Raw genomic sequence first — 7,501 nt, forward strand, 5'->3', positions numbered from 1 at the left:
GCCTTCTCCATAGGAGACGTGAAGTGGGTTTGAACTACCAACTTTGGGGTTAGCTGTTGTGCCACCATGGAGTGTCATGTCAATAGCAGCAGGGACCCAGCTGGGTTCTGGCAGTGGCCATACTATGCAGCTGCTCAGCATAAAACTTCTCCCAACCTTTCTTCCTCTAGTCAGCATCCAGACACTGGTAAGGTTTCCCCAGAGCGAGCGTAAGTAAAAATGTCATCTCGACATTGGGCCTCCACTCAAGTCCTCCTTCAATGCAAGAACAATTTGTTCTACTAACATGGCACTGTGTGATGCTCACCTTCCCTGACACAATCGCTGAAGACAAAGCTGGTGCATAAGCAAATGTGGTGATCAGAAAGCTGATGGTGTCCGGCTATCAAAAGATATAGTGTCTGGAGTCTTAAAGGCTTGAAGGTAAACAAGTGGCCATCTAGCTCAGAAGCAACAAAGCCCACACATGGAAGAAGTACACCAGCCTGTGTGATCACAAGGTGTCGATGGGATCAGGTACAGTCATCAAAGACCCAGAACAAAACAAAAAGCACATCAATGGGAACAGGGGTGGGGAGTGAGGGGGAGGCAGAGTGGAGAACCAAAGCCCATCAGTAGTCAATTGAACACCCTCAGTCAGAAGTGCCATAAGGATGAGATGAGCCAGTCACCACTATCATGACCCCAGTGCTAGCTTACAGATCTGGCTGGACCAGAAAATGTATACTGGTACAGATAAGAGTTCGCAACATAGGGAATTCAGAACAGATAAACCCCTCAGGACCAATAAGGGGAGCAGCGATACTAGGAGTGTAAGGGGGAACCAATCACAATAATCAATGTATGGCCCCCACCTAGGGGCCAGTGAAAAGTGGGTGAAAGGAGACAACGGTCAGTGTAAGACATGAAAAAAAAAATTAATAAATTATCAAGGGGACATGGGGGAGGGAGAGTGGGGGAGGAAGGGGAAAAAATGAGCTAATACCAAGGGCTCAAGTAGAAAGAAAATGTTTCGAAAAAGATGACAACATGTGTACAAATGTGTCTGACCAATGGATATCTATATGGATTGTGATAGCTGTAAAAGCCCCCAATAACATAAGAACTAAAAAGAAAAATGCCATCTCTCCCCTTTTGTCCAGAACATTCTAGAGAGTTGTGTGAGAGTAGACAGCGATGGGGCTGGAGGGTCCCGCTGCCTTGTTAGTCAATGAAACACAAGTGAGTATCAACTTAGACCGGAAGCTTCTTTATTTGAAAAAAAGCGAGGAAGGGGATGTGCTTATTTCTGGCAGGCTCTGTTCCACTGCATAGAAAGATTATAAAACTTAATTGTAGAACATAATTCTGAGCTCGCCAAGGGCTCCCCGGAGGCACAGAGTGGGGGTTGCAAGCCTAACGCCCTCGGAGGTCAGAGGTCGCAACAGGTCCGGGAGATGCTCAAGAGCTGCTGGTTGCCCTTGAGCCGGCTTCCGTCATGGCGCCTTAGGTTTTAACAGAACCTCAGGGCCATTTCATCCCCACTGTGGCAACCCATCGCATGGAGGGCTCCCCTTCATTTTGGTGTCCCTCACTTTTACCAGACGTGCTGACCTTTCCTAGGGATTGAGCTTCCCTAGTGATGGGTCCAAACATCTCCGCTTCTCAGGAGTGTTTTGGTTGTATTTCTTGTACAGCGGATTTGCTCGTTCTTTGGCAGTGCAGGGTACAGTCAATATTCTTCAACAATACCATTGCTCAAAGGCTTCTGTTTTGCTTCTTGGGGCTCCTCAGGGGCTCTGTGGCTCAGCTTTACTCCAATTGCTGATTTGTTATGTTCTATTCCCACACTGTCTCCCCGCAGTGTGTCCCCATTATTGTCCCCTGTCTCCGTATGCTCCAGTTAGGGGGCACCATGTCTTGAGCTGTTGGTAGACCCACAGTCCTCTCTGTGCCTTAGCAGCTCCCTGCAGGGACCTCATCCTCTGGGCTTGGTGTGCCCATCTGGAGTCAAGGCTGACTGCCTCTTTCTCTTTTTCCTCTTGGTTTGCTTCTGTCTGGGTGTGGTAGGTCATTCCTTTCCCAACCAGAAGGTCTAGTGCCATTCTCTGTGGCACACACTTCCAGGGTGGAGGTCAGGCTGGTTCTGGTTGGGGCCGGCCCTGTAGTCCAGTCTTTTCATGGATTCCTCCACGTGTTGTGTTGCCCTCCTGGCTTGGCGTGCCATGATGGGGTCTGTATGCATGTTCCATTCAAACAAAAATGCATTGGTGAGAATGGAGGGGCGGTAAGAGCGGAGACCCAAAGCCCGTCTATGGACAATGGAGCATCCTCCACAGAGGGGTCTCAGGGAAGGGTTGAGTCAATCAGGGTGCAGTAGAGCACTAATGGGTCACACAATATACCTCTGATCCCTTGAGGCTTCCTCACCCCCCGCTATCATGACCCCAGTGCCGCTTCCCACTCTAGACTAGACGGGAGCATGTACATAGGTATAGGCAAGAGATAAACTCACAACCCATGGAACCAGGAACAGGAATGGGAACAGAGGTAACAAAAGGGCAGGGGGAAGAGACCAGAAGGGAAGGGGGACAGCGGTCGGTGTGAGATTTGAAAATAATTAGCAACCTACAATCTATCGAGGGGCCACGAGGGGTGGAGGGGGGAGGAGGGAGGGAAAAAAAGAGAAGCTGATCCCAAGGGCTCAATGGAAAGTAAATGTCTAGAAAAGAACGATGGAATACATGTACGAATATTTTGACTATAATTGATGTATGGATTCTAACAAGAGTTGTAAGAGCCCCCCCAAAAACAATTATTTAAACAAAAAAGGAATGCACTGGCAGCTTCCGTTTCTTCTGCCTTTGTCGTGATACTGTTTTGAGCACTGGCCTCTCACGAGGATTTTAATTTTCTTCACGGTCAGATGTCACCCATACAGAGAAGGCTGTATAGTAGGACCCTCATCAGATGTTCAGCAAATAGAAGAAAATTGATGAACATTAGCTAGGGCGGTGACTGCTCTAAAAAAAAAAATCACTTTACTGAACTTTTTGTGAGTTGTAAAGAAAATTCTTCCACAGCCTTGCATGTCCCCGATTGTTTATTTAATTTACTCATCATTCATTCAGTGACCACCCCTCTGAGCCCCTATAGTACTGCAGCCATGTATACTCGGTTGTGGGAAAACCGTCATGACAATGCCTGGTGCAGCTTCCCAAGGCATAGATGTGACAGCGATCGCGAGCTTGTCCCACAGCCACCACCAGGAGTGCCTACTGCCAGTGACCAGACCATGGCTTCTTGGCCCAGGTCCCACCTCTGTGTGAGACCCTCTGGTCTCAGAGTGGGGTGTGGGCCCTGGGCCAGGAGCATATCCCGAAGACAGGTTAGAAATGCAGATTGCTGACTTTCAGCCCAGACTCCGTTAGAAACCTGGGGACGCAGTGGGGTCAGGTCGTGTGGCAGCAGCCTGGGTTTGTCGCAGATTTCCGGGTGATTTTGAAAACCAAAAATAACTTTAAATTGTGAATTAGGTGGGGTTTACATTTCAGGTCACCATTTGTGTGTCCAGCAACTTTCTTCCCCTTCAACCAATTCAAAGCCGTCTACCTTCTAGCCTGTGGCTTCCCCTCCCCTCCCACCCCTGCCAACCAAGAACGTGTTTCTCTTAGTATGAAACCCCGCTGTTGTGGTTTTTCTTTAGAACAGTGGTCGCAGGCAGTATTTGCCCTTTTGTGGTGGACTAACTTCATGCAACACCATGCCCTGCAAACCCGTCGGTGCCCTGTGGTGGTTCCCAGTGTTGTCACTCTTTAGGGACTTGTGGTATTCATTGTGTGTGGGTACCTTAGTCTATCTCTCCCTTCTTCTGCAGATGGGCATCTACCTTGTTTCTGTCACCTTGCTCTTGTGAACAGTGCTGCCATGGACATGAGGTGACTGACGGCTCTTCTTCCTTGACCTTCCTGGTGGTTTTAGTGCATGGTAGGGGCTTGAGAGCCACTGGTGGTGTTTAGCATTACGGGTTGGGCTGCTCACCCTCAGATCTGCATTTTGAAACCACCAGCCACTCCGTAGGAGAAAGATGAGGCTTTCTGCCCCCGTCAAGATTTCTAGCAGCCTCGGAGACCCACTGCGCAGCCCTACAGGGTTGCTACGAGTCTGAATGGACTCTCGATCAGCGAGTTTGGTTTTGGTTTAGCCTTGAGCACATTCCAGGCATTCAGGGAGCTCTGAAAAATATAAATGCCCAGACCAGACTTCCCCACCGGGCCCCCAAACCAGTGGAATCTGGATCTCTGGGAAGAGGGCCTGGGCCGCAGAATTTTGGAGGCTTCCCAGACAGGTAAAAGCCAGAATCCCAGTGAAAGCCTGCAGAAGTCCCTGAGGCGCATACGGCAATCTGCTCGCTCGGATCCACTGCCCATTCCTTCCCACGGCCACAGTGCTGGGAAAACCAGCTGCAGAAGAGGGTGAGAGGGGACGGCTGGGCTGCCTTAACGCTACCGCCAGCACTCCCAGCAGTCCTCAGGGAAGCAGCAGAGGAAGTGACTCACCTCAGAGGGGTCTGTGGGTGAGTAGCAGGCGTCCACCTCACTTCCTCTTCATTTGTCATCTCTGTTGCCCCCCCACCCCCCACCCCCAGCTTCTAAGTGAGGCAAATGGCATATGTATGAGCTATATTACAATGATTGAAATGTATCTTTGCATTTAAAGGAGCCCTGGTGGCATTAGTGGATTACTCGTTGGGCTGCTAGGTACAAGGTCAGCAGTTCAAAACTACCAGCTGCTCTTTGGGAGCAAGAGGAGGCGATCTGCTCCATTGAGGATGTCCAGCCTTCTGCGGGGTCCTTCTGAGTCGGAATTGAGTCCGTGGCAGTTGGTTTATTATGTTTGTAGTGGTGGTTGTTGGGGGCCATGGTGCCAGTTCAGTTTTGGGGTTCAAAAGGGAGCCCCCTTCTCAAATACAATTCAAAGAAAGTGCTTATTATGTCTTAAAAGAGACAGAGACACAGACACATCATCCAAATGAGGGAGACCTCCAACAGGAGGTTGAAATGGTGTCTGAGTATTCCCAATTGAGGCTCAAGATAGTGTGTATATTGGGGGGGGTGGGGGGCGGGGAGAGGGGCAGGCAGTGAGGAAACTGTCACAAAAGCGTGATTGGTGGCAGTTCAGTATGTCTCGGTTACAAGTGGGGCTACAGAAGCAGGAATGGGACAGTACATCATTAGCTAGAAGGGTTTACAAGATTGGTTCAGGGCCTTCCTACCAAGGGATTCAGGGCAAGACAAAGGGCATGACAGAGGGCATGACACATCCATGGAGCATTTCTAGTATGGTGACCTCTCTCAAAGGCATACCTAGGCAAGCCCCTCAGAGAGAGACTGATCCTCCTGGACAAGCCAGAGAGGGCTGGAGACAATCCACTCTCCAAGGCATTCTGCCCAGGGGCAAGATTATCTGCATCCTTGGTTAAGGATCAGGCAGCATTCAATGGAGGCTCAATCTATGAGGGGACTCTGTCATTGCCTTCCATAGCCTTTTGCACAGCAGAGTGCTCAGAATTTAAGTGCTAATACAGTTTCCATTCATAGCGACCCAGTGTACAACAGAAGGAAGCAATGCCCAGTCCTGCGCCATCCTCAGTCATTGTCATGTTTAAGCACGTCATTGCAGTCACCACATCGATCCATCTAGTCCGGGGTCTTCCTCTTTTTCACCACCTGTCCACGTTACTAAGCATGATGTCTTTTTTTCCCCAGGGACTGGTCTCTCCTGATAACATGTTCAAAGTATGAGACTAAGTCTTGCCCTCCGTGCCTGTGAGGAACATTCTGGTTGTGTACTTCTTTCTAGACATACCTGTTTCATCTGGCAATCCAGGGCACTTTCAGTATTCCTCATCAGCCTTATAATTCAAGTGCATTGATTCCTATTCTGTCTTCCTTATCCAGTGTCCAACTTTCACGTGCATTTGAGGCAATTGAACATACCTTGGCTTAGGTTTGGCCCCTTAGTCCTCAAGGTAATATCTGGGCTTTCAACATTTAAAGAGTGCTGTAGATTGACCTAGTGCTATGTATCTTTGACATCTTTTTGTTTTGTTTTCTTTCTTTTTAAAAAATAACAGTTTTATTGGCATATCTTACACATTATAATCTATCCATTCTCATACAATTCTGTTGTTCAATCCATCAGGTGGGGTTATACAATCATCAATGTGACCAGCTCTCCCTTCCCCCTACCTCTGACATCTTGATTGCTGCTTCCATGAGCATTGATTGTGGATCCAAGCAAGATGAAATCCTTGATCATCCCTTCTCTGTTTTCGTGACGCTACCTATTGGTCCACTTGTTAGGCTGTACATATTATATATGTTATATATAGTATGCTTACATGGGTTATAATTAGCAAGAGTATAGAAATGGTAAAAACCACAAAAATAGTTACTGCTGGTTGAGTGCTTATTATATATAGGTCATTACTTGACATACACTGTCATAATAAGCTTCAAAATTGTCAACTGTCCCCAAAGAATTGAAGGCAGTGACTCAAAACAGAGACTTGTACCCCCATGTTCATTGCAGCAGTATTTGTAATGGCAACAACCCAAATGCCCTTCACCAGATAAATGTATAAAGCAAATGCGGCCTCACCCTATAATGGAATACTATGCAGCCGTAAGGAAGAATGGTGTTCTCACACATGCTATACAGCATGGGTGAGCTTTGAAGACATGATGCCGAGTGAAAGAAGTCAGGCACAAAAGGACAAACGTGGCCTGAGTCCACTGGCATGAAATATCTAGAACAGGCAAAATCATAAAGACAGCAGATCAGAGACCACCAGGATCTGGGAAGAGGCAGGAATGGGAAGTTACTGTTTAATGGGTACAGGGTCTCAGTTTGTAGTGTGGAAAGAAATTGATAGTGGGGATGGCTGCACAGCATTGTGAAATACATATACTTAAATGTATGTGATGAAAATACAGACAACAAAACATAAACCACTTCACTCATTTCTACACACATAACTGATAGTGGTCCCACTCTTTTTAAAGTTGTGCCACCATTCTTGACAGCCTTTCCCACATTCTTTCTGTTGTAAATTTAATGGATGCAACTGAATTATATACTAAAAAATTACTAAAATTGAGTGGTCAGCTGAGGTAAACTATTCTTTCCTCACTCAAAAAGAAACATGATGAAAATCAAAGATGCATACAAACAGTGTACTGAACTAATGGGCCCCACTCTCAGAAGTCTCCATGACCCTGAGACCTGAAGAAGTAGTTGGTGCCCAGCTATCCCTACCGACTGTTCTGAAAGGAATCGATCACATTGGGAAGTCCTGGGGAGAGTGGGAGAAAACTGTGGAACAAAACTCAAGATCAAGCACACCAGCCTATGCAACCACGAGGTGTCGAAGGGATCAGGTGTAAGGCATCATCAGAACAAAAAAATCTTACCATAGGAAATGATGTTTCATTCTGAATCAGCAAAGACCCACTCATGT

The sequence above is a fragment of the Echinops telfairi genome, unplaced genomic scaffold (assembly GCF_000313985.2).
Source record: "Echinops telfairi isolate 266 unplaced genomic scaffold, ASM31398v2 ScPeMD7_7412;HRSCAF=8450, whole genome shotgun sequence".
Taxonomy (NCBI): Eukaryota; Metazoa; Chordata; class Mammalia; order Afrosoricida; family Tenrecidae; genus Echinops; species Echinops telfairi.